Source organism: Pelophylax lessonae (assembly GCF_965119305.1).
Source record: "Pelophylax lessonae genome assembly, chromosome: 1".
Taxonomy (NCBI): Eukaryota; Metazoa; Chordata; class Amphibia; order Anura; family Ranidae; genus Pelophylax; species Pelophylax lessonae.
Genome location: NC_138768.1, coordinates 296,213,619 through 296,240,532, shown reverse-complemented (window position 1 = coordinate 296,240,532; position 26,914 = coordinate 296,213,619). Strand labels below are relative to the sequence as shown.

Here is a 26,914-nt window from a genome sequence, read left to right as displayed (position 1 = left end):
ATACCACAGAGCCCAGCACCACAGAGCCCAGCATACCACAGAGCCCAGTATACCACAGAGAACGATACCACAGATATCACAGAGCCCAGCATACCACAGAGCCTGGCACCACAGAGCCCAGCATACCACAGAGCCCAGCATACCACAGAGCCCAGCATACCACAGAGCCCGGCACCACAGAGCCCAGCATACCACAGAGCCCAGTATACCACAGAGACCGATACCACAGATATCACAGAGCCTGGCACCACAGAGCCCAGCATACCACAGAGCCCGGCACCACAGAGCCCAGCATACCACAGAGCCCAGCACCACAGAGACCAGCATACCACAGAGCCCAGCATACCACAGAGCCCAGCATACCACAGAGCCCAGCATACCACAGAGCCCAGCATACCACAGAGATCAGCATACCACAGAGATCAGCATACCACAGAGCCCAGCATACCACAGAGACCGACACCACAGAGACAAGCATACCACAGAGACCAGCATACCACAGAGCCCGGCACCACAGAGCCCAGCATACCACAGAGCCCAGCACCACAGAGCCCAGCACCACAGAGCCCGGCACCACAGAGCCCGGCACCACAGAGCCCGGCACCACAGAGCCTAGCATACCACAGAGCCCAGCATAACACAGAGCCCAGCACCACAGAGCCCAGCATACCACAGAGCCCAGCATAACACAGAGCCCCGCACCACAGAGCCCAGCATACCACAGAGCCCAGCACCACAGAGCCCAGCATACCACAGAGCACGGCACCACAGAGCACGGCACCACAGAGCCCGGAACCACAGAGCCCAGTATACCACAGAGACCGATACCACAGATATCACAGAGCCCAGCATACCACAGAGCCTGGCACCTCAGAGCCCAGCATACCACAGAGCCCAGTATACCACAGAGACCGATACCACAGATATCACAGAGCCTGGCACCACAGAGCCAAGCATACCACAGAGCCCGGCACCACAGAGCCCAGCATACCACAGAGACCGGCACCACAGAGCCCAGCATACCACAGAGCCTGGCACCACAGAGCCCAGCATACCACAGAGCCCAGTATACCACAGAGACAGATACCACAGATATCACAGAGCCCAGCATACCACAGAGCCTGGCACCACAGAGCCCAGCATACCACAGAGACCGGCACCACAGAGCCCAGCATACCACAGAGACCAGCACCACAGAGATCAGCACCACAGAGACCAGCATACCACAGAGACCAGCACCACAGAGACCAGCACCACAGAGACCAGCATACCACATAGACCGATACCCCAGATACAACAGAGACCAGCATAGTCTGCAAAATAAGTAGAAAAGGTCTGTGCATTAGTGTGTGTAAATTGTTGCAATATGTTTTTTAATACCTAGCTCAGTTTTGTCATAATAAAATGTCATGTCCTTCTTCATACATGTATGAATTAGGACATGACATTTTCTGGCTGCCTAAGTCACATGTGCTAGGGGTGCAACTATTCCCCAGCACATACCTGTAAATATCCCAGCATGTGCAGTGTTTCTGACTCCTCCCACCATCACCACTTCAAATCACTGAAGTGGTCATGGTGGTTAGAGTGTTCCTTTAATATCTCTCAGAAGAAGTAACCCTCTGTATACTGATTCCATTTCATTTCATTATCCTCTGGTTGTGTTAAATTGGGGAGGGGGTGCGGTGAAGTACAGGATGCACTTTATGATTATGTTTATCAATTGACATCATTTGTTAGTGCTGCCCTTTATTTCTATATATTCTTGTATAAGTTTATCTATTGACCTGTGCTAGCTGCTATTTTTTTTCGTTCATTTTTATTGCCCCTTTTCATTGAGCGCAGGTTTTATTTGTGTTTTTTGATAGTATTCCCAACTTGCATACACTTGTTTTCAGGCTCTTCTGACTACACAGGAATCCTTTCCTCACACCTTTGTGGGGAAATACGGATGGTGTCATGCTGCGAGCGGCCAGCCGGTGGCGACAGACACTCGCACCACCTTTGGTCTTATCTGCAGCCACAGGTTGCCATGCTAACAAAGCCGCTTCCAAGCCTTAGCCCCGCCCAGACGCCTGACTAACAAGCTAGGTTGCGCGGCCTTTGTCCCAGCAGCCGGGGGTTCCCTGTGGAAGGCACGGCGGGGCAGTGGGCGTGGCGTGGCTTGCAGCAGGTTGGGTTGGTCGGGTGTGGGCAGCAGGTGGAATATGGAGAAAGAGGAAGGAAGACGTTGAGCGCAGGCACCGGGGACAAAGGGGGGATTCGGGGCAGCCGGCCAGGTAAGACTGCTTCCTAAACTAGGTCAATGGAAACTTTGTGTACCGGGGAAGGAGAGAGAGAGAGCTGAGGAGCTGACTACTGTGTACAAGTGTCATGGCAGGCAGGGGAAAGTTGTGTACCTGGAAGTGTGTGTGTGTGGGGACTCCATCCTCACCTGACATTCCAGGGGCACACACAGCACGAGGTCTCCCCAGCAATGCCTTGGCAGCAGAGCTGACACTTCTCTTTATGTGGAATAGGCTGCAGTGCTGTGTCCAGGATCCTGATTTATTATTATTGGCTGCTCAGTGATGCTAGGAAAGGAGAAATCCAGCTTTATGGATCGCTTCCCAGGGAATGCTGCCTCTTCTTCTCAGGAACAGCCTTCTGATTGGAGGAAGGGGCTTTGTAAACAGTCCACACATCTAATAATCCACCCCACAATAAATAAACAGGAAAACCATACAAGAGGGTCTATTTCAAGTTCCCGTCCTGCAGAGCTAGCAATTGATTGCATTAATTAACATCCCCCCCCCCTTTACATCCCAGCCCACTTTTCTGCCAGCTTGTGTTTATACTCTTAGGCTGATGACTTTTGTTTTCACAGAGCTGACCCCACTGCCACAGATCGCTAACGCCAGCGACTTCATCTTCTACAGTTGTCGGAGATTTGTTACAGCGCTGGGTTGTGCTCTGCTAGGAATCGCTCAGATTTGGAGCTAAGCTTAGCAACTTTGCGTAGAAAATAGTGTCTGCTGCTAGCGATTGTGAAAACGCTGATGAATCCCGACCACTGGGTGACAAAAATCGCATTAAAAATTGCACTGCTAATGATCCTGTAGAAAAATCATTTAAGATTTTGGAGTGATCACTGCAACAAAAAGGAGGGGGGAGGGAAGAGTTATCGCTACAAGAATTTAATCGCTGCAAGTGATCTGGTAGAAAATCATTATTATTTTCTTAGTGACTAATCGCTGCAACAAAAAGGGGGGGGGGGAGGGGGTAGGATAATCACTGCAAGAATATAACTTGTGTCATCAGCCTTGCATTGGCTGGCCATACATTGTACAATTTTCCTTAAGATTTACCAAAACCATATAATATGAGGTCAATTTTCCTTAAGATTTACCAAAACCATATAATATGAGGTAAAATTTCCTTAAGATTTACCAAAACCATATAATATGAGGTCAATTTTCCTTAAGATCTACCAAAACCATATAATATGAGGTAAAATTTCCTTAAGATTTACCAAAACCATATAATATGAGGTCAATTTTCCTTAATATTTACCAAAACCGTATAATATGAGGTCAAATTTCCTTAATATTTACCAAAACCATATAATATGAGGTCAAATTTCCTTAAGATTTACCAAAACCATATAATATGAGGTCAAATTTCCTTAAGATTTACCAAAACCATATAATATGAGGTCAAATTTCCTTAAGATTTACCAAAACCATATAATATGAGGTCAAATTTCCTTAAGATCTACCAAAACCATATAATATGAGGTCAATTTTCCTTAAGATCTACCAAAACCATATAATATGAGGTCAATTTTCCTTAAGATTTACCAAAACCATATAATATGAGGTCAATTTTCTTTAAGATTTACCAAAACCATATAATATGAGGTCAAACTTAAACACTTTTAATTTGTATGCGATCAGGCAGGCCCTTGCACTACGTAGTTGAAGGTAAATCTAAAGCTGCTTTCACACTGATCTGCTTTTTAACACAAAAGCGGAATAAAAACGTGTGACAGTGTAATCCTATAGAAGTCTTCACACTGATCCGTTGCGTGTCCACTGCATTTAGTAAAATCCTGCTTGCCACCTCCCTATTGAAATGCATGTGTATTCTCCCATCACTTAGTACCTAGGTGCCAGGTCCTATTGAAATGCATAGAAAACATGGCAAAAACGCACCAAAAAAATGTGGTTGCATTTTTTTTTTTTTTTTTGCAATCTTTGAGTCCCATGTCCTGCGAAAAATGCCCCAAAAAGGCATATGCACTTTTACCGTGTTTTTGCTAAGGATCAATGCAAAAGTGCTCTAAAGGAAATTAACCACTTGCCGGCTGACCGCCCGCCGCAGATATACTGGAGCAGGCTGACTCGGCTGTGCGAATCGACGTATGGGTACATCGGTTCACGAGAGCGGTCGTGGGGGCACGCGCCTGCCCCCACTAGGCAGCAGGGTTGCCGCTCCATGGGACCGGCGGCACCGATTTCCCCCCGGGCACCCGTGGTCCCTCCCCGCTGAGAGAGAACGACAGTCTGCTGTTGTAAACACAGCAGACCGTTCTTCTCTCTGAAATGATCACAGAGCGCCAGTGATCCTTCTGTATAGGATCACAAGTCTCTGTGTTCATTTCACAAGTCCCTCCCCATACAGTTAGAAAACACCCCCTAGGCTCACACTTAACCCTTTTGACCACCCCTGGGTTAACCCCTTCCCTGCCAGTGTCATTATTACAGTAACAGTGCATCTTTTTAGCACTGATTACTGTAGGAATGTCACTGGTCCCCCCAAAAATGTCAGTTAGGGGTCCGATCTGTCTGCTGCAATGTTGCAGTTCCGCTAAAAATTGCAGATCGCTGCCATTACTAGTAAAAAAATAAAAATTACATCTTTCCTCTAGTTTGTAGATGCAACAACTTTTGCTCAAACCATTCAAAATATGCTTATTGCAAATTTATTTTGTTTTTTTTTTTAACCAAAAATATGTAGCAGAATAGAAATTGGCCTAAAAGGAAGAAAAAAATTAGATTTTTAAATTTTTTTTTTGGGAATGTTATATAGCAGAATGTGAAAAATATTGTCGCTCGTTATTTTTTTTTTTTTGCTTATAGGGTAAAAAATAAAAAATCACACAGGTGATCAAATACCACCAAAGAAAGCTTCATTTGTGGGAAAAAAAAAGGACATCAATTTTAGCGCCGCACAATTATCGATTAAAGTAACGCAGTGCCAAATCTCAAAAAATGGCCTGGTCATTAAGGGGGCAAACCCTCCCAGTCCAGAAGTGTTGTTTTTTTTTTTTTTTTTAATAAGAAAATTGTATAATGTATAGCCAGCTTTAGGCTCCATTCAAACCTGAGCGTATTGTTTTCAGGTGTTTGGAGGCAGGCATTAATTGACATCTAACAAATACGCTTGTAATCTGCCAAAAAAAGAAGCTCATGTACTTTTTTGAGCTCCAGGCGTTTTGCTTCAGGTGACAAAACACTCAGATGTGAAGAGGGGCCATTGAAATGAATAGGATTTTGCTTGTTGGGCATTTTGAGACTTCAGAGATGAGCGTTTACAAGCTGAAAAATGCTGGGGTGTGAACACGGCCTAAGGCTTTATTTACACAGCCGTAAAATTTTCTGATGTTAGGAGAAAAGTCCCCGCAAAATGATCAGTAAAATCTTTGCGTATTGATGCGTAAAGATGCATATACGTACATACCTTGTTTTTATGATCATTTATTTTTTTCTCTTTGTTTGGATTTAATTTACACACAGTATAAAGGCTTTTATACACCTAAGTGTGTTAGGCTCCATTCACACCTGGGCATTCTGGAATCGCAGGCAGAATCTCCTGATTCTGCCCGTGATTCCAGAAATGCGGCAAAATGTGGTACACGTTTGCGCTGCCATCACAATGCACAAAGCTTGTCGCTCAAACATGAGCTTCTTTTGGGCAACAGTAGCATGTGTTGCGATTTGCTGCGTTTGCAGCACGGTGTAATTTTACATCCCTGTGAATGAAGCCTTAACCACTTCAGCTCCAGGAAGGTTTTACCCCTTTAATGACCAGGCCATTTTTGCGATTTGGCACTTTGTTACTTTAACAATTGCGCGGTCATGCGACGCTGTACTCAAATACAAATGTTTTTTTTTTTACCACACACATAGAGCTTTCTTTTGGTGGTATTTGATCACCTCTGCGGTTTTTAGATTTTGCACTATAATTAAGAGCGACAATTTTGAAAAAAACACAATATTTTTTACTTTCTGCCATAAAACATTCCCAATAAAAAAAAAATTAAAAATCAAATTTATAACAGTTTAGGCCAATTTGTATTCTGCTACATATTTTTGGTAAAAATCCCCAAAAAAGCGTATTTTAATTGATTTGCACAAAAGTTATCATATTTACAAACCACGGCATATATTTTTGGACTTTTTATTTATTTTGTTGTTTTTATTAGTAATGGTGGTGATCACTTGCCATACACTGGTGGATTTCCGAAAGAGCGCTTGTATGCAAAATCTCATCGTTCCATTCGAAAATGCCATCAGAGACTTGACAGATGTCATTGGAAAATAGTTCAAACTTTTGTTTGCTTTTAAAATGTGATTTTGGTATCAATTTAATCTCTAACAAAAGCCACTTATACCGGTTAGAAATGTGTTTTCTATGGAGAAAATCTTCCTTCCTGCTGCTTTGAATTTTCCCATCACTACTATGGAAAATGATCATCGATTTCACCCCGCTAGCCATTAGAACATTGAGCGAAGGTAGCAAAAATTTTCCAAATAAATTCTGCGGTTGTATGGCCAGCTTTTGATTGTCAGCTCTTGGGAGCAGGGCCCTCCTATCCTTCTTGTATTGTAAGCCCCGGTTCACATTAGTGCGATCACGGAGATCGCATGTAATTCGGAGCGCACTGCTCCTAAATTACATGCGATCTCATGTGCGGTGCGAATTTCAGCCATACACTTTGTATGGCTGAATTCGCACCGCATCCGCACTAACCACTTTACCACCGGAGGATTTTGCTGTCTTACGTCCAGGCCACTTTTTGCGATTTGGCAGTGTGCGACTTTAACTGACAATTGCGCAGTCATGCAATGCCGTACCCAAACGAAATTTACGTCCTTTTCCCCCCCCCCACAAACAGAGCTTTCTTTTGGTGGTATTTGATCACCTGTGCGATTTTTACTTTTTGCGCTATAAACAAAAAAATTAGCGACAATTTTGAAAAAGTAACAATATTTTTCACATTTTTTTTATATGAAATTCCCCCCCCCAAAAAAATGTAAAAATGAAAATTTATCATTTTAGGCCAATTTGTTTTCTGCTACATATTTTTGGTAAAAAAAAATCGCAATAAGCGTATTTTGATTGGTTTGCGCAAAAGTTATTGCGTTTACTAACTAAGGGAAAGATTTCTGTCATTTTTGGTGTTTTTTTTTTTAATGAGTAATGGCGGCGATCTGCAACTTTTTTTTAATTTTTTTCGGGACCGCGACATTACGGCGGACAGATCGGACCCTTGACTTACATTTTTGACACTTTTTGGGGGTACCAGTGACATTACTGCAGTAATCAGTGCTATAAATATGCACTGTTACTGTAAAAATGGCACTGGCAGGGAAGGGGTTAATTTTTATTGGAGAGGGAGGGGTTAATGTATGCCTGGTGCTTACTGACATGTGTGGGGGGAGGTGACTGAGTGACACAGGGACAGATCGCAGGTTCAGCTATGCTGAACCCTGCAATCTGACCCTGTCTGTCACTTAGGAGATCCGCCCGCTTGTGTTTACACAAGCAGGCGGATCTCCACACTCGATTCCCCGACGATCGTGGAAGAGCGGCGGTGATTACCGCTGCTCCTCTCCTGGCCCGACTCCCGCTGTAACTGAATACAGCGGGAGCGAGCCTCTGGCGGCGCACGCGCGCCGCTGAGAGAGGGGAATGTCTGGTGACGTAGGTCTACGTCGCCAGACGTTATCGAGCCACGTTGCCGCAGTACAGTCAACGTGACTGGTCGGCAAGTGGCTAAACTCGCACATGAGGCTTTTTTTATCCGCAGCAGAATCGGATCGCATGGTGGTTCACACTAGTGCGATCCGATTCTGTGTGAACTTGCAAATCGCACTGCGATATGCGATCGCAACTGGGGGTGTCGGTAACTTTTGACACCCCCTGCGTATCGCATATGGCAGTGTGAACTGCCAGAGGTGCGGATGCGATGCGGGATCACGCTGCATATTCACAGCGTTCCCGCATTGCACAAATGTGAACCGGCACTGAATGTACTGTTTCCCTTTATTTAGTAAAGAGCTCAAACTGTTGGTGAGATATGTATAGTGTGTGTGTGTGTGTGTGTGTGTGTGTGTGTGTGTGTATATATATATATATATATATATTTGGTATAATAATATCATTGAAAAGAAATCCTGGTGTGTTTTCCAGAAGCTGATGCTGCAGCTCTGTTTTCTAATTTAACCTATTCCTTGCTGGCTTGGTAGAAGGTTTGAAAATGAGATGAAATAAGGGTGGAGGGTGGAAAGCCTTTCCTTATTAGGATATTCCAGGCACCATTTTCCCATGTACAGTAATGTCGGTGGCATCCAAAGGTCAGCACACTCCTACTGTGCATTTTCTGCACGCAGCAAATCATGGAGGAAAAATAAAAACAAAGCTCGCTCCATCCCACCCTTGTAACATTTGGGAGAAATTAGCACAGAAAAGAAACAGATTCCTATCCGCCCCCTTCCCTCCTTGCTATGCACTCTGGATCATGGACGGCATTGTTTATATGGGACTTTAAGCCCTGTTTGTTGTTGGAAGTACAGTGATAAGTGGTGAGTGCTCAGAATAACAATCCATTCTTTAATGAAATTCAGCTGCAGGTCTCCCGGCTGTAGATCAAATCGGACACTTGTGTTGTGAAACCAGCGCTGGCTACAAATACACCGATGTGTGTACAGTGCACCGAATAGGACCCTGACCAGTCCCAGTGTGAGCCAAGGATGTTTATATCACAAGCTTCATCTGAAAACATCCTTTATTGGCTTTGTTTTTCTTTGATGTTTTTACAGATCTCTCCTGGATTGCATTCTGGAAGCGATATTCCTAGAAGTTGGGCAGCCTCATTCAGCACTGTATTTATCTTCACTGTTTGCTTTAGTAGAATGTCATTCCCTTTCACAGTACCATGTGCTTTGGTTTTTAAAGTGTCAGTCTTGGTTTGGAAGGAGCGTGACTTTGGAGAATTCATTGTTGTGTGTATTTCAGCAATGACTTTGTTTTGATCATAATAGGACAGATTGTCTCTGGCATTACCTTTTATAGAATTCATAGAAGAGTTCTATGCGCCGTTCTATTTGAGCATGGGTTTTGTTCTGCAGGAATGAATGGGACGTTTCCTCTATGGTTAATATGTACACATAACGCCTGCTGGATATGTGGCTAAAAATAGGCTGTCTAAATATTGTCTATACATTTTTCCATTTTCGGGGCTGTTTGGTGTTTTGATTGACAATGTATACATTATGTTGGCTGTCTGTAATAGTGACTGTACTGTTTGGATGTGGATACTGATGTTAGTGACTACTGCTGTGTTTGACAGAGTCTTGAGAGATAAAACATATGTGCTTAATGGTTTGTTGTGATCCAACCCGAGGGCAAATATTTCCAGGAGCTGAAATTTTAATATCCTTATTGCTGCAGAATAAATAGACAGTAATTTAACTTTTCAAAGAACAACAAACAAAATTTCCCAGCTGACTTACCAGCCAGCCTGCAACAAACCAAATTGAACTTTAGGCCTCATGTACACTGCAGCTCCTAAACTCAAGTTATTAGGGTGTGCGCACGCCTATGCTGATGGGGAGTCCACACCTCCTAAACCACTTGCCGACTGCCTAACGCAGATCTACATCGACAGTCAGCCCCTCACAGGCAAAGCGACGTAGGTCTACATCGCTAGCCTGTGAGGGTCTAGGGAGCGATCGCGCCCCCCGCGCGGTCATGCACCCCCCCCGCGCGTGTGACCGGCGGACCCGATGTCCGCCGGTCACTCGGTGATCGGCAGGGGAGAGGGAGAAAGTCAGGCGGCTTGTGTAAACAAGCTCCCTGTCATTCTCCCCGGTGTATGAAGGATGATCATACGGTTCTACTATGTAGAACCGTCGATCACTCTTCATACATCTGAAGCCACAGCCAATCACAGTAGAAAGCACGCCCCTAGGGACACACACAGCCCCTCCCTCTCAAATAAAGTTAACCCCTTCACTACCAGTGTATTTTTACAGTAACAGTGCATATGTATAGCACTGATTACTGTAGAAATGTCACTGGTAACCCCAAAAGTGTCAAAAATGTCCGTCAAGGGTCCGATCTGTCCGCCGCAATGTCGCAGTACCGCAAAAAAAATCGCAGATCGCCGCCATTACGCGTTAAAAAAAAAAACAACAAAAATGACAAAAATCTTTCCCTTTGTTAGTAAACGCAATAACTTTTGCGCAAACCAATCAAAATATGCTTTTTGCGATTGTTTTTTACCAAACATAGGTAGCATAAAACAAATTGGCCGAAAATGTTAAAAAATTTTGATTTTTACATTTTTTTTGGGGGGACTTTCATATAAAAAAAATGTGAAAAATATTGCTATTTTTGCAAAATTGACGCTCTTTTTTTGTTTATAGCGCGTGATCAAAAAATCGCACAGGTGATCAAATACCACCAAAAGAAAGCTTTGTTTGTGGGAAAAAAAGGACGCCAAATTCGTTTAGGTACAGCGTCGCACGACCGCGCAATTGTCCGTTAAAGTCACGCAGTGCCGAATCGCAAAATACCCCCTGGTCAGGAAGGGGGTAAAATCTTCCGGGGCTTAAGTGGTTTAAAGGATAAGTTCACTTTTTAAAAAAAAAAAAAATAATAAATGCACATTTTTTTGCAGGTAAAAAAATGCGCATTTCATATTTTTTGATGCAGGAGCCTGGAAAGCATTGCACCAGCGATCTAAATGACGTGGATATGGGCGGAGCCCTGCACGGTCACACTGTTTTCAATTAGTGGCAGCTAGTAAGGGGAACTTACATGTAACCCCCCCCCTAAAATTGTGTGGAACATGTTCCCAATAAAGGTATAGGGAAGAACTGGACACCCAGAATAGCACAATGGCAGCAAATGTATCCAGTACTTTTAGCTATATAGGCAATACATGTCAAAAAACACACAATAATTCCCAGCTCACTTACCAGGCAGCCTGCAACAAACCAAATTGTCCTGTCTAACAGTTCACATTAAAACCAGAGGTTTAGTTTGCACACGTTTGCAAATACATGCGAAGCTGTGCTCCTTGCTGCAAAGGCCAGTTATAGGTTGGGGTGGTTGCCATTTGTTTGTACTGTTAGTCATTTACCTTGTACAAATCTGTATAAATCTATTCCTAATATGTTACACTATAAGCAGTAGCATCATTTTTAATGGATAAAAATAAGCCCTTGTGCTTCAGGTACTGTACCCAGCCTGACAGATGCAGCCTGGGAGAATGATGGGATCAGTCTGGTGCTAACAGGATAAGGGCTCTTTCACGCGGGCGATCCGATCAGATCCGCCTGTCAGTTTTTTAGGCGGATCTGATTGGATCCTCCATTCTGCCCTATGGAGCAGCGGATGTCAGCGGTGACATGTCCGCTGACACCCGCTGCCATCCGCATCCGACGGATGGAAACCCTATTTTCCATCCGTCCTGGGGATCGGATCGGATGAGAGCGGACAGGCGGTCCGCTCTCATCCGATTCCCCATAGAGAGCAGCGGGGGCTGTGACACCTCCCTCTCTGCACTGCAATCGGAGACGGAGCTGTCATCTGCCGGCTCAGCGGGGATCGCGGATCGATCCCCGCTGAGCAGCACGGATCCGCCTACGGAGGCGGACCGTGTGAAAGAGCCCTAAAGCATTTTCCCATCCTTTACTTTCCCAGTTGGCATACAACCTGTAGCAATGGAAACAAGGCGTGATGAAAAATGAAGCAACAGGGTGGATGTTCTCCATAGTATAATGTGTACACTGGTGTAGCGCACAGACCAAATTGGTCTGATAGTTTCATCCCAGGTTCTATTCCCTGATGGGCACACAGCAGCCAGGCACACAACATTTCCCGATTTACTCAAGTCGGAGAACAGGCTGTGCGTGTCTTTTTTGTGTTATTTTTGGGTAGAACTTGGATGAGGTGAGCGTGAGACTAGGGGTACTCCAGTAACTGTAAACTTAAAAATGAGGATACTGAGGCACACTAAAACTTTTGGGTGAAGGAACCGCTTTTGAAGTGCATAGCAGAACGGTACCAAATAGGAACTCCTCAACAGGAATACAGTCCTGAATGTACTATGTAGTAGCTAGTGGACTCCCAGAAAGCTAAGGAAAGTCTTTAGATCCAGAAGGCTGGTACTCACTGTCTTCTGATGCAGGGTTAGTGAACTTCTGTCCTCCAGTAGCTTGTGTCCAGGATCATTAAGAGGCTTTCTAAAAATGCTCCAAGAAGATAGAACAGGGAAACCCAGCCAAACTGTAGCTGTGACCCTACAAAAAAAAATTGCTTGCAGATTTCCCAGGGATGCCACAACCCTCAAGCTAGGTCGTACTCCCCCAGGAACAAGAGACCTCTGGTCGGGACTCTAGCCCATTTATACCCCCTTCAGTCACCTGCTATGTTGACCAGGGATTTGCTGGGGAGATATTAACATGCAGGCTGAGATCCTATTCTTCCACCCACTATGTCCCAGAGTACCCTGGGAGACAAAGAAGCATTTGAGCCTAGAACAGACCTAATTAATCAAAAACTAAATTTAACAAGACAGCAGCTCTATGGGGCACTACACTGGGAGTCAACAACCAGAAGATCTTAATCTACCAGTTAATCACAGCTATGGTATAATTAGATTGCAAGCTTACTATGCTGCCAGCTCCTGTTACTTCATGTGATTCTAAGAGCCCATTCACATTAGCGCGACTTGTCAGTCTGACAAGTCGCGGTCCATTGATTAGCACAGGACCCGTTCTAATAGGAGCGACACAAGTCGCTCCGACTTAGAAAAAGGGTCCTGTACTACTTCGGGGCGACCTGGAGGCGACTTGCATAGACTTCCATTATGTGAAGTCTCTGCAAGTCGCGCCAAAGTCGCGGTGCACGCGACTTCACAGGTCGCCCCCCAAAGTCGTGTTGCGCTAGTCTGAATGGGCTCTTAAGGTTAGAAATTTTTAGGTTATTTTTTTTTTTCTTTTAAATAACAAACATGTTATACTTTCCTGGGCTGTGTAATGGTTTTGCACAGAGAAGCCTATATATTTTTTTTTTGGGCTTCTCTGCCGGTAGTCCTGGCTCCTCCCTCCTGCCAAGTACCCTCAATAGCAAGCCTCTTGCTATGGGGGTACTCGAGCAGGCACGCTCCTGTGAATGGACATTGTCCATTCACACACAGAGTACGGCTTGGACCTGCCCTCTGCTCTCTCCTCATTGGCTCACTGGCTGTAATTGACAGCAGCAAAAACCAATGGCTTCCACTGCTGTGTGAGACAATGGGGAGAGAGAGGCCCAGTAGAGCCTCTGCTCCCATACACATCGCTGGATTGAGATGGGGCTCAGGTAAGTAAAAAGAGGCGGGGGGGGGGGGCGCTGGGGGAGAACTGCACCCAGAAGGTTTTTCACCATAATGCGTAGAATGCATTAAAGGGTAACCCCACTATAATGGGGATAAAAATGGGAAATAAAGAAAAAACAATATAGCGTATACAATTGCGACACAAATCATATTGTAATTGAATGTTATTAAAAATTACCTTTCCTTTTCAATCTGCAGCTGTTGTAATTTTCTAAAAATGCAATATGGCTACCTGGAGGTGTTCTGTATACAGAATGTTTACAGATCGCCCCCCCAGAAACATTTTCTGTGTGTGTGATTGGCTCACCGATTTCCCCAGATGTCTGCCTAAGATAAAAGTCAGATTTCAGGCATCCCCTGCAACATAAATGTAATTTTGGTGAGATACTCTCAATAGGAAATCAGTTCTAAAGGGATGCAGACGCACAGCTCACCCAGCTCAGAACAGGCAACAGCACAGGCGCTAAAACCAGTAATTAGATGCTGATTTTTGATGATACATGAGCACAGATGGCACTGACCTTCTGGGCAGAAAGAAATATAAGTAAATTGAGAGATAAGGAAAACCTAGAAGTGTTATACTTTTGATATTACTGATAATGCATTCCCTGAACAAAAATATGAGGAAGTAAGTAAAATTTAAAGTGGTGTTCCAGCCTCCCCATCCAAAAATTAAGTCAGCAGCTACACATACTGTAGCTGCTGAGTTTTAATATTAGGTCACTTACCTGTCCTGGAATCCAACAATGTCGGCACTGCAGCCGATGTTTCCTTCGACTGTCGGGTGCTGCCGCCACCTTTTGCCGGTGAGGGAACCTGTCAGTGAAGCCTTGCTGCTTTAAGGCCGGGACCCTACTGTGCATGCGTGAAGTGCGCTGTGCTCTCTTACTGGCCCGGCAGCAGGGGAAGGAGGAGCGAGGAGGAGAGGGCAGAACATCTGACGTACCTCGCCGGGGCAAGGTCCAACAGAAGTGGGAACAGGGTACCTGTCAAAAACTGGTATCCCCCCCCCCCCCTCCCATCCCGAAAGGTGCCAAATGTGGCACCAAAGGGGGGAGGAGACAGATAAGCGGAAGTTCCACTTTCAGATGGAACTCTGCTTTAAAGTGAGGTTAACAGGTTTACATTACTGGTACCATCCCCAGTTGCACATACTCGTCGTCCTTTAACTCCCCAACTGCTCCTGGACAGCATTTAAATGAACCTATTGCTTTACAACAGGGTTAGGTGATCGTTAGTCATAGGAAGGCGAGAAAGCTGTGTGTGTTTTTTGAGGAGGGTTGAAGGGGTAAAGAGTTCAGAGCTGATTACAAGCCTAATGGCCTGTACACATGATCCGAAAATCTGACGAAAAATACTGCTTTTGAAGCGATTGTACCGTTCATGCGATATTATCCGATTTGACAAGCACAAAAATTTTGCTTGTACAATACCAGAACGTACGATTTTTGTTTACAGGCAGTCCCCCGGGTTACAAACAAGATAGTTGAAAGTTGAATTTGTTTGTAAGTAGGAACAGGTACATTTTTTAAGTGTGGCTTCAGCCCAAAAGATATTTTTTACGTTTTTGGATAGCTTAGGGAAGGGTTAACACCCCTGTAACATTTGTTTTGCTGTCTGTACCCCTGTTCAGAAGATTTCACCTTACTTTCTGTCTCGATAACAATTGAATTTTGAAAATTTTTTGTTGTTGTGGAAACCAGGATTGGTGAGAAATAGAGACACCTTATTCCCATAATGACTCTTATGCCTCGTACACACGCATCGATTATTGGCCGGGAATTTGCGGCTTGTTAGTATGATGCTTTCGACAATAGACTCCGACTTTTCGGCCGAATAAAATCTGGTGTGCAGGTTATAAAATTTTTGTTGGCCCTCAACAGAACGGCTGATTTCCCGTCAGTCAGTACAAATTTCGGCAGACAAAAATCTGATGAGCAAGTCTGGGCATGCTCAGAGAAGAAAAAACACACGGAAAGTAAACCAGCACATGACATCACTTCTGAAGTCGATTTTTGTTGGCTGAGAAAATTAGTGTGCAGTCTAGGCACATTCCAACCAACACAACACAACTCGATCGGTCGGCCGATAATCGTTGCGTGTGTACGAGGCATTACAGGAGTGAATTTCCCTTCCTATGGGCAGATTTCTCCTCACTTCCTGTTGTCTCCCTCCGTTAGTAAGTAGGAGTTGTTTGTAAAGCCTCGTACACACACACACAACGATTATCGGCCGACCGATCGTCCGACTTTTGTCCAGAGTTGTGTTTTGTTGGTTGGAATGTGCCTAGACTGCACACGAATTTTCTCGGCCAACAAATTCTACTTCAGAAGTGATGTCATGTGCTGGTTTACTTTCCGTGTGTTTTTTCTTCTCTGAGCATGCCCAGTCTTGCTCATCAGATTTTTGTCTGCCGAAATCTGTACTGACTGACGGAAAATCGGCCGTTGTGTTGACGGCCAACAAAAATTTTATAGCCTGCACACCAGATTTTATTCGGCCGAAAAGTCGCAGTTGGTTGTCGGAAGCATCATACTAACAAGCCGACAATCGGCAGATTGGACGTTGGCCGACAACTAACGGCCAACAACCTGTGCTTGTGTACGGGGCTTAACAAGCGGAAAATCAGCCGAAGCATCATACTAAAGCCTCGTACACACGCACAGATTGTTGGCCAACCGATCGGCCGTCTTTTGTCCAGTGTTTGTTGGTTGAAATGTACTCTCTAGACTTGCACTGGACTTTTGTTGGCCAACAAAAACCAACTTCAGAAGTGATGTCATGTGCTGGTTGACTTTCCGTGTGTTTTTTCTTCTCTGAGCATGCCCAGTCTTGATCATCTGATTTTTGTCTGCCAAAATCTGTACTGACTGAGGAACAATCGGCCGTTCTTTGTTGGCCAACAAAAATTTTATAGCATGCACACCAGATTTTTTTTCGGCCGAAAATTCGCAGTTGGTTGTCGGAAGCATCATACTAACAAGCCGACAATCGGCAGATCGGACGTTGGCCGACAACTAACGGCCAACAACCTGTGCTTGTGTACGGGGCTTAACAAGCGGAAAATCAGCCGATCGGACGTTGGCCGAAAATTCCCGGCCAATAATCGATGCGTGTGTACGAGGCATAAGTCGGATGTTTGTAACCCAGGGACCACCTGTATTCAGTACAGTTGTCGTTCACAAATCCAATACAAATACATTACAACACATGACATCACTTCTGTATTTTTATTCTGTTGTACGAGAATTTTCCTAACTTTAGTAACCTCTTCATTTTCGATATGAGACTAGCGTGCAAATAAAAACTGGACGATCTGACTTTTAGGTCATGTGTACAGGCCATCAGTCTGGGTTTCCTGCCTGTTTTTTTACTTCTGCTGGTTCAGACCGACCAGATGGGTGGGTCACTCCCATGACTTAGCATTGACCATCTGTTTCTCATTTCTAGAGGGGGTGTTTAATGTTATCTTGGTATTTGTTCAGCAATGTTCTTTTATAAATAATAGAAATAAACCTGTTTTGTATCATGCCAGGGCATGGTCCTCAATAGATGCTTTGTCATATACTTAGCTATGTTTTCCAAGGCAGGTAAAATGCATGGACTTTAAAAAATACATTATCCCATACTGGGCAAATACATTGACTGACAGGTTGCAAAGGTAGAACATCTGGCATGTTGTGTTTGTTTCATTGGTCTGTGATTGAAGTTAATGGGACACCAAACTGACAATGCTTATCAAGGTTTTACAGGGGCATGCCAAATAATACATAACTGATTGAGTAGATTATATTGGAAGAGCCCCGTAGTCTTATTAGTGATGGTAATCTTGGCTTTTCCTGTCAAGTCTGGCTTCGTGACCCTGCCCCATAATGCATCTTAAACCTGGTCCTTTAATAAAATTAATGCTGTCAATGACCTGTGGGTCTGGATGTGAGAGGTAGGTAATGCCAAGCTTGAATTGGAAGAAAAAAATCTGAATAGAAACTCAGCTGGTTATATCCCTTGATCTGCGAATTGTTTTGACATATGGATTACGGTAAAATTATATCTTCTCTTTCCACACTTTTTTTAAATCAAATGCTCATTTTGATTTGTTTTTGAATATTCCTGTCAAAACATGTTTTCAGATAGTCATTATGGCAAATAATGTTTTTTTTTTTTTAAAGTCTTATACTTGCAAACCTTGGTTTTGTCAAGTGTCAGTATGGCTACTTTACATTGAAAAGTGAGGCTCCCATGCTCTGTAACTAAAACTTTTTCTATATAATGATATTAAAATATACCTTTTGCCAGTCCCAATACCTGTATTTCAGAAATGAGGATTGAAAAATCCAGCAAAATTCTCGGCATTGATCATTTCCTACACACCCAGAAAACTGGATGGCAGGATTCCAGCACAGCGGCGAGCCAGGAAGAGGCACTGATCTGGCCAAGCCAGGTCCTGCTGGGTATTGGTGGGAACTGGATCCTGTTTCTGCAGGACACAGTGAGGGGGAAGGGGGGTATTGGGAGGAGGTGCTGCTGGTATTAGAACCTCCTCCCAATTCCCCCCCCCCCCTCCCCGTTTGCTGTGTCCTGCAGAAACCTGAAAATCTAGTTCCCATCTCTAGAGAGCGAGAGACCCCCTGCCGACCACTGGACAATATCCAGCAGGCCCTGCCTTGGCCAGGTAAGTGCCTCTTCCTAGCTCTCCTTTGTGCTGGAATCCTGTCAACCAGTTTTCTGGGTGTGTGAGATTTTCTGGTCCTCATCTCTGAAGTACCGGTGTTGGGACGGTCAGGACCTCGGGGTTTATAGTTGAGTTTCTGGTGCCACCTGAAGGTTCTACAACTTTTTTCTACCATGCCTCAATTGTTGTGTCTGGACTCATTGTTTTTAATCTTATTTATATTCTACAGAATTTATTTAGCACCAACAGTTTGCACAGTGCTTTAGAAAATAAATAGGGACAGTACAGTTACAATACAATGCAAGACAGGTGCTCATGAAAGCTTACAATCTAAAAGGCAGGGACTCCGTTTGCTTGTGTCTGTGTGGTGTCTAAACTAGTGATTGACCGATATCGTTTTTCGCTGCCGATACCGATATTCTGGCCAATGCTTATCGTATCAGCCGATATGCGCCGATATTTTGAACATTAAGAGCCCGTTCACACTGGGGCGACCTGTCAGGCAACCTGGTCGCCTGACAGGTCGCCGTAGGTCGCCTTCCATAGAGAAGCTGTGGACCCGTTCTAATAGGAGCGACACAAGTCGCTCCGACTTAGAAAAAGGGTCTGGAGCTTCTTTGGGGCGACCTGGAGCGACCTGCATTGACTTCAATGATATGAAGTCCGTGCCGGCCGCTCCGAGGTCACGGTGCAAGCAGCGCGCCGCGACTTCACAGGTCGCCCCGGGAAGTAGCATCGCCCCAGTGTGAACGGGGTCTTAAAGTTTTTCAAAATAAACACAATTTTCGACACAAACCTGTTAGTGCCCATTCACAGTACTGCGACTTGTCAGGCGACTTGTCAGCCTGACAAGTCGCGGTCCATGCAGTGCTACGGGAACCGTTCTAATAGGAGCGACTCAAGTCGCTCTGACTTAGAAAATAGTTCCTGTACTACTTCGGGGTGACATCGGAGCGACTGGCATTGACATTCATTATATGAAATCCGTGCAAGTCACGCCGAAGTCGCGGTGCACGCGACTTCACAGGTCGCCCCCGAAGTCGTGCCGCGGTAGTGTGAACCGGCACTTACTGAACATGTTAATGTTTGTTTATTAACGTTTTTAACACTGCAGTCAGTGCAAATTAAACTGCTAGAAAAAAAGCTAGACAACAACAAACAGCTAGACAGTGGATTGGAGGAGTGAGTGGACTACTGCTGCAGTAGTGCACTCACTGCAATGATTTTAAATCACTTACTGCAGTCAGTGCAAAACTGCTAGAAAAAAAGCTAAACATTGGGGAGTCAGTGGACTACTGCTGCAGTAGTACACTCACTCACTGCAATAATTTTAAATCACTACTGCAGTGACTGTAGTAGTGATTTAAAATTATTGCAGCAGTGAGTGGCGCACTACTGCAGCAGTAGTCCACTGACTCCAATCCACTGTCTAGCTTTTTTTCTAGCAGTTTTGCACAGACTGCAGCCGTGGCAGCTGTGTTAAAGTGTGCACTGTGACTGTACTGTATGATTGAGAGAGAATCACTCACTGTCCCGACTGCAGACTCCAGTATGTGCCCGCGGCGGCTGTAAACACACTGTGCGCACTGTGAGACTCCAAACAAGGCTGAGGGAGGCGGCCTAAGAAGGCAGAAGCTTTCCCAGTGCGCGGAGGCGCGTGATGCAACATACGCGATGATGTCACGGCAATATCGGTAACCGCTGGGGCCGATTCCGATATATCGGGGAAAGTGCATATCGGCCCTCGCTATATATCGGTGTTGCCAATAATCGATTGATCCCTAGTCTAAACGCCTGCCTTTATAATTATTAAAGTGGATCAGAATGTGCTGGAATACCTTTATTTTCTCTTAAAAATAGCAGTGAACTTTCTGTTATGTGACCAGTGCCTAGGCACACCTCTGCATACAATTTGCAGTGTGAAATTAGGGCACTGCTATCTCTACCTGCTAATCTCATTTGGAATGAGAATTGGCAAATGCACATGTATTGCTTTAATTTGCATAGAGCTTGTCTGGAGGCTAAGGAGGCTGTAACTAAAGGGTGTTGTGTATTGGGCGAAACTACAGGCTGCCTTTTTGCTAGGCCCTTTGTATGCATCCTCTGGGAGGCTGTAGATAGAATAAAATGCACAGTTTCCTTAAAGTGGTAGTTGACCTTTGAAATACTAAGGGGTCGTTCTGTGCGAATGTGGCAAAAAAAAAAAAAAAAAACCCCAGTCTTGTGGCCAAATACTGTATTTGGCCACTGGATTGAGCTAAGCATTGTAGAAAATTTCTATAATGTTTAACCCCATTTAGTGGCCAACTGCATTGGTTTCCATTTTAAATCAGTGGTCTACATTAATTTGTGCCCCATACATATAAAACAAAGGTACATTCATTTATACCTTGCAGATGGCTATGCAAAATCTTTAAAAATCAACCCGTATGTCTACATTCCTTATTAATATGTAATAGGTACCTGGATAAAAGTATTCTCCAAAGTTTGGGTTATGGCTGCGCTCCTGTTATCTGCAATTTGCATCTAAATCTGTTGGCAACTTTCAGTGACCCCATGCAATCCATGGTGTCACTCATTTCCCCTCCTGCAAACAACATCCTTTCACTGACAGCACAAGCCCAAGCAGAAGCGCATGCATATTTTTTTTTTTTCTCAGTCATGCTTGCAGGAAATCAAGATAGCATGTGCGTTCCAGGATTTTGCTTCACATGTAAGTTTCTAGAGGTGGGTGTTCGTTCAGGAAGAGTATGGATAGTCTGGAAGCAATGAAAATACCATTGCAAACCATGTTTCACAATGATTAAGTGCAGAAATTGATACATAGTATGTGTGGGTTTGTTTTGTCAGCCTGAATAATTTCAGCATTGTCATTTAATTTGATCAATACAATAGTTTTATTTCCAATTCATTTTTTCTTTTTGCCAGGAGTAGGGTAGGCAGAGAATCTGCAGAAAAATGAAGTCAGCTGTTGAATTTTTGCCCATGGGGAAAAAAATAAAAATACATATATGTACATACAGTATACATCCCATGTTGCCAAAGAGAGTGTTTCTCTATTATTTATACTACACATTCTGTAGTTCCCTTTTTTTTTTTTCTTTTGAGTCTTTTATTATAAAATAGGATATTTTGTTGACTGACTCCGTATAGCACATCAAAAAAAAAAAAAAAAAAAAAAAAAAAAAAAAGACCGCATAGTATCAGATATAAATCACCCACTGACACACTCCATAATATTGGCAGCACATTTATATGAAGCCAAAAGTCTTCAGAGTCACTCACATTTGATTAGGAAGCAATCTTTAACCTCCATAGTCATAGACTTTCTTTTCATGGTGAGCACCATAACTTGTATCCGTGCTCCTGCCACAATAGACCCTGCAAAGAGGATGGGACACCCTCTTGACAACACAGAAGGGTGTCATGTAGCTGTTCCAAGTGGTGCATGGTTTCAACCAGGGTGCCTTGAGGTTTCTTCAGGAGTACATTGGCAAAATGCCTAAAAATTGCACAAAAATTGTATACAAACCAGCGTGTGGATGAAGCCTGTCTTTTAGTTACACAAAGGCCAATGTATTCATTGTGCACTATTACAACCTTCTTGCTGCTGGCGTCCTAAAAACCAATGACATTGTCAGTTGATATTGTGTCATGGTCTTACCTTTCCCTCCTGTTGGCAGCCATCTTGGCCGTGTGTGCAGACTGCTGCCTCTTATAGACTCTGATTGCCTCATCACTTCCTGCTGCCTGAGCGTCGCACATTGATGATGTCACACACCTGACTATATCATATCACCTGCTGGGTTGCTATCATTGCCCTTGTGTTTGTGCTCCAAGGTGCATCTCTGCTAGCAGTCTTTTGTTCTCGGGGTGCCCTCCGTGCATGACCTGGCTTGGCTGACGACTCTCCTGGCTCTTGAACCGGCTTTGGCAGACTACCCACTTTTTGATCCGACCCTGGCATGGATTACTACCCGCTCATGGACTTGACCCCAGCTTGTTCCTGCTCCAATTTCTCCACTGTTGCTGTGCGATTATTGTTTCCTCCAATAAACTGCTGCATTTTACCTGCATTCCTTTGTGGTCTGGTTTCCTGGCACCCTGACAGTACACAAGGGCCATGAATCCTACGCTTCCCATGCTGGTTACTAGGCTTGATCAACAAAATCACCTTTTGGCTCAGTTCGCTCAGGCATTGCAGACGTTGCTTGCACGCACAGCACACCTTGCTCCTGGTGCTGCCAGGCACGTGGTTCCTCCTGTTGTTGCACCTGCTGCTGCTCCTGTTGCCGCTCCTGCTGCCGAAGTTGCTGTTACCAGAGGAATGACTGGTTCAGCCCCCCCTCCCGCAGCGCTATGGGGGTGAACCGAGTCGGTGTCGTGGCTTCCTAAACCAAGTGGGCATTTATTTTGCGATGTTCCTCAGGCGTTCCCTCTGACAGGTCCAAGGTGGGCTTCCTAATCTCTGTGGTCTCGGACAAGGCCATGCAAATCCCTTATGGGAGAACGATAATCCTGTGATTCTTGATTACCTGAGTTTTGTTGCCTCTTTTCGTAGGGTATTCGGTGTGCCTGCTCGCTCTGCCTCTGCTGCTTCTGTCCATTCAACAGGATATACAGGGAAGGAAGAGTACCAGTACGCACCTTGTCAAACACATCCTGATACTCACGATATTCAGTAGGCAACGCTGACTCCGAGGTGGTACAAAGTACCTTTACAGGCCCATGGATACAAACCGTGCCACTCTGTGGAGACCAAGAGAGGCTCTCGACTGACTGCCAATCAAAGATTGGATTGTGTTTCTGAAGTCACGGTTAACCCAAAACGACGGAGTAGTGTGGGTTTAATACCAGAGCTGGTCATCCTGGTAAGAACCTGATGTCCTGGGCACAGGACATCCCGGCTGTGGAGGATCATCTTCGTGCTCTCTGTTCCTCTTGGATGCAGATTCAAGAGTTGTTACGCACATTAATGATATCACACACCTGATTATATCTATCACCTGCTGGGTTGCTATCATTGCCCTTGTGTTTGTGCTCCAAGGTGCATCTCTGCTAGCAGTCTTTTGTTCTCGGTGTTCCTCCGTGCATGATCTCGCTTGGCCGACGACTCTCCTGGCTCTCGACCCGGCATCGGCAGACGACCCAGCTTTGGCAAACTACCCACTTTTTGATCCGACCCCGGCTTGGATTACTACCCGCTCCTGGACTCGACACCGGCTTGTTCCTGCTCTCATTTCCTCACTGTTGCTGTGCGATTTTATTATTACTGTTTCCTCCAATAAATTGCTTCGTTTAACCTGCATTCCTGTGTGTTCTGGTTTCCTGGCACCTTGACATATGGAGGATATCAGTCGCCTGCACAGGATTTTTGTATCCCCCTCTTCTCTTGTCCTTCTCCATCAGCGTTAGGGGTCACATTAGAGACGAGAAACATTAGAATACTAGTCAGAACCAGTTTGCAAAATTGTGTTTTGCTTTAGAAGAATAAATTCCTTCTAACGTTGGGTGTCCTACTTGCGTGGATGTTGCTGCACTATGTAAAACTATTAGGCTAGCGTTTACATTTTAGAATGGGGTGCCTTGTTACTATCCATAATTTTTAAAGGGTGCCTTGACTGAAAAAAAGGTTGAGAAACACTGGGATAAGGATTTGTATATCTATTTTTTTATGTCACACTTCTCATTTTCTAACAAAGCACCTCAGGAGCTGGTGGCTACACAAGGAGCTGGATCCCGGGATGGAGTGGCGGAATCCGCCGCGTGTAGTTCCTCGTGTGGTGATGCTTAATAATGCTAACCATTCCCTGTTTACACAGAGTAAACCTAGCTGGGTTCAACTGCTGATGTAAATAGCTTTTTGCCGTTCTCTCTCAGTTGTATGTTACTTTAATTTTCATGGTTTCGTTTAACAGCCTACACTGGGGATAAACTTGACCTCTCACTGCTCTTCTGAAGAAACAGAGCTCGTTATTCTTAAGGGTCACACCCATAAGAATTGTGTTTAAAGCATGCAATATTCTGTTTTATATGTAATTGCTTTGCATTGCTTCATCTTGTGATGCCATTGATGACACTGGTGGTAGTTAAGGACGCAGCAAAACACGTTGTTGCTGTGATTTCTCACTAACCTTGCTATCGGTTTCTTGTAAAGAACAGCTCAGGCTGGTCCTTTTCATATCTTCTTTAACAGCTGGGTGTGCACTATACTTTCTGGAATGTCCTTAGGGCGCATACGTAAAAACGATAACACAATAGATTTTATTTAACAATGTAGTTTAAAGAACAGCGGTGTACAGTTACTTGTACTAGATTTCAGTGTAGTCGGGTCATTTCATCCAGATTGCTTTGAATTTGTGCATTATTGACGTTGCTATTAACCTTCTTTTTTATGAAGGTCATTGAGGGATATTGTGTAAGGTACTACACAAACACAATGGGCCTTATAAGGCTCATTTATACTTGCTTTGGCTTTACCACACATTAAAGCGCCTGCTGCTTCAACATGCTTTTTTGATGTGTTTTTGATGCTTTGGTGGTGCTTCGATGATGGTTTAGGCCCTGTTCACACCTGAGCGTTGTTTTTTAGCTCATAAAATGCTCATCTCTGAAGTCTCAAAACGCCCAACAAGCAAAATCCCATTAATTTCAATGGCCCCTGTTCACATATGAGCGTTTGTCCCTGAAGCAAAATGCCTGAAGCTCAAAAAAGTACATGAGCTTCTTTGGCAGATTACAAGCGGTTTTGTTAGATATCAATGCCTGCCTCCCAAACACCTGCAAAAAATGCCTGAAAATGTGCTTGATAAACACCCCGAAAAAAAAGCCTGAAACGATACGCTCCGGTGTGAATGGAGCATAAGGGATGCTTCCTTGGTGCTTCAAGCGAGCTTTGTCATAAACTTCTATGGAGCCTTTGAAGATGCTTTGAAGCACCACTAAAGTGACATGGGGTATCATTTTTGAAGCAAAGCAAAAGCAAGGTGTAAACAGGACTGTAAGCTAACCATTTTATTTCGTGTTGGGTTTGACTGGTGTTCAGAGAGCTTTAACCACTTGCCGAAGTACATATACTGCGGCGGTCAGCCCCCCACAGGCAAAGTGGCATACCGGTACGTCACTAGCCTGTGAGGCTCTGGGGAGCGAGCGTGTGCCGCCGGAGGCGCGCTCCCGCGCGTGTGAGCGGCGGACCCGATGTCCGCCGCTCACTCACGATCGTCCGTGACAGCGGGAGAAAGGCAGGCGGCTAGTGTAAACAAGCCGCCTGTCATTCTCCCCTGTGTAGGAACAGTGATCATACGGTTCTACTATGTAGGACTGTTGATCATTGTTCCTACACCTCAAGCCACAGCCAATCACAGTTAGAATCACGCCCCTAGGGACACACACAGCCCCTCCCTCTCAAAAAAGTTAACCCCTTCACTACCAGTGTAATTTTACAGTAACAGTGCATATGTATAGCACTGATTACTGTAGAAATGTCACTGGTAACCCCAAAAGTGTCAAAAATGTCAGTCAAGGGTCCGATCTGTTCGCCCCAATGTCGCAGTCCCGCAAAAAACATTGCAGATTGCCGCCATTACGCGTTAAAAAAAAAAAAAAAAAACAACAATAATGACCAAAATCTTTCCCTTTGTTAGTAAACGCGATAACTTTTGCGCAAACCAATCAAAATACGCTTTTTGTCATTTTTTTTTTTTTACCAAACATATGTAGCATAAAACAAATTGGCCGAAAATGTTAAAAAATTTTGATTTTTACATTTTTTTTTGGGCAATTTCATATAAAAAAAAGGTGAAAAATATTGTTATTTTTGCAAAATTGACGCTCTTTTTTTGTTTATAGCGCATGATCATGAAATCGCACAGGTGATCAAATACCACCAAAAGAAAGCTCTGTTTGTGGGAAAAAAAGGACGTCAAATTTGTTTAGGTACAGCGTTGCATGACCGCGCAATTGTCTGTTAAAGTCACGCAGTGCTGAATCGCAAAATACCCCCTGGTCAGGAAGGGGGTAAAATCTTCCGGGGCTTAAGTGGTTAACAAAGTGTGTCCGAAGCCTTGTTTTTGACCCAAGTGTAAACTAGCCCTTAAACTCGTTTTCCAGGTTGCACATGTGAGGTGCAATTAACATGCGTCAAGTGTCAAATAAAAAACAGTGTGCCTATGTTGAAGAGAATTTGTGACACGTATGCCAAAAATGAAAAGAACATAAATTGTGACTTTTTGAAGGAATCTCGCCATTTCTATGCTCTATAAACAGAGCTTACAATCTAGAAGATTGTAAGCTCTAACGAGCAGGGCCCTCTAGTTCCTCCTCTTTTGAATTGTATTGTAACTGTATTGTCTTCCCTCACATTGTAAAGCGCTGCGCAAACTGTTGGCGCTATATAAATCCTGTATAATAATATACATGATATAGAGGCCTGACCAGGTACATATCTACACATTGGGCTCACTTCTTCTGATACACATCTGTCTGTACTGAGGGAGATTAGGCCGGGAGAAGCCTAGAGAGGAAGAAGGCACCCAGAAGTTTTCCTCCGGTATTCAAACAAATACTTTTGCCAGAGGGTGCGCCAGGCA

General features: G+C 44.4%; 1 protein-coding gene across 1 annotated transcript in view; it reads left to right on the top strand.

Moving 5' to 3' along the window:
• The first annotated feature begins 2,190 nt into the window (after positions 1–2,190).
• Positions 2,191–26,914, top strand: part of KIAA1671 — a 297,686-nt gene continuing 272,962 nt past the window's right edge. Inside the window, exon 1 of the mRNA XM_082258243.1 lies at positions 2,191–2,279. The gene's annotated coding sequence lies outside the window, so the exon portion shown is untranslated. The remainder of the gene's footprint in view (positions 2,280–26,914) is intronic.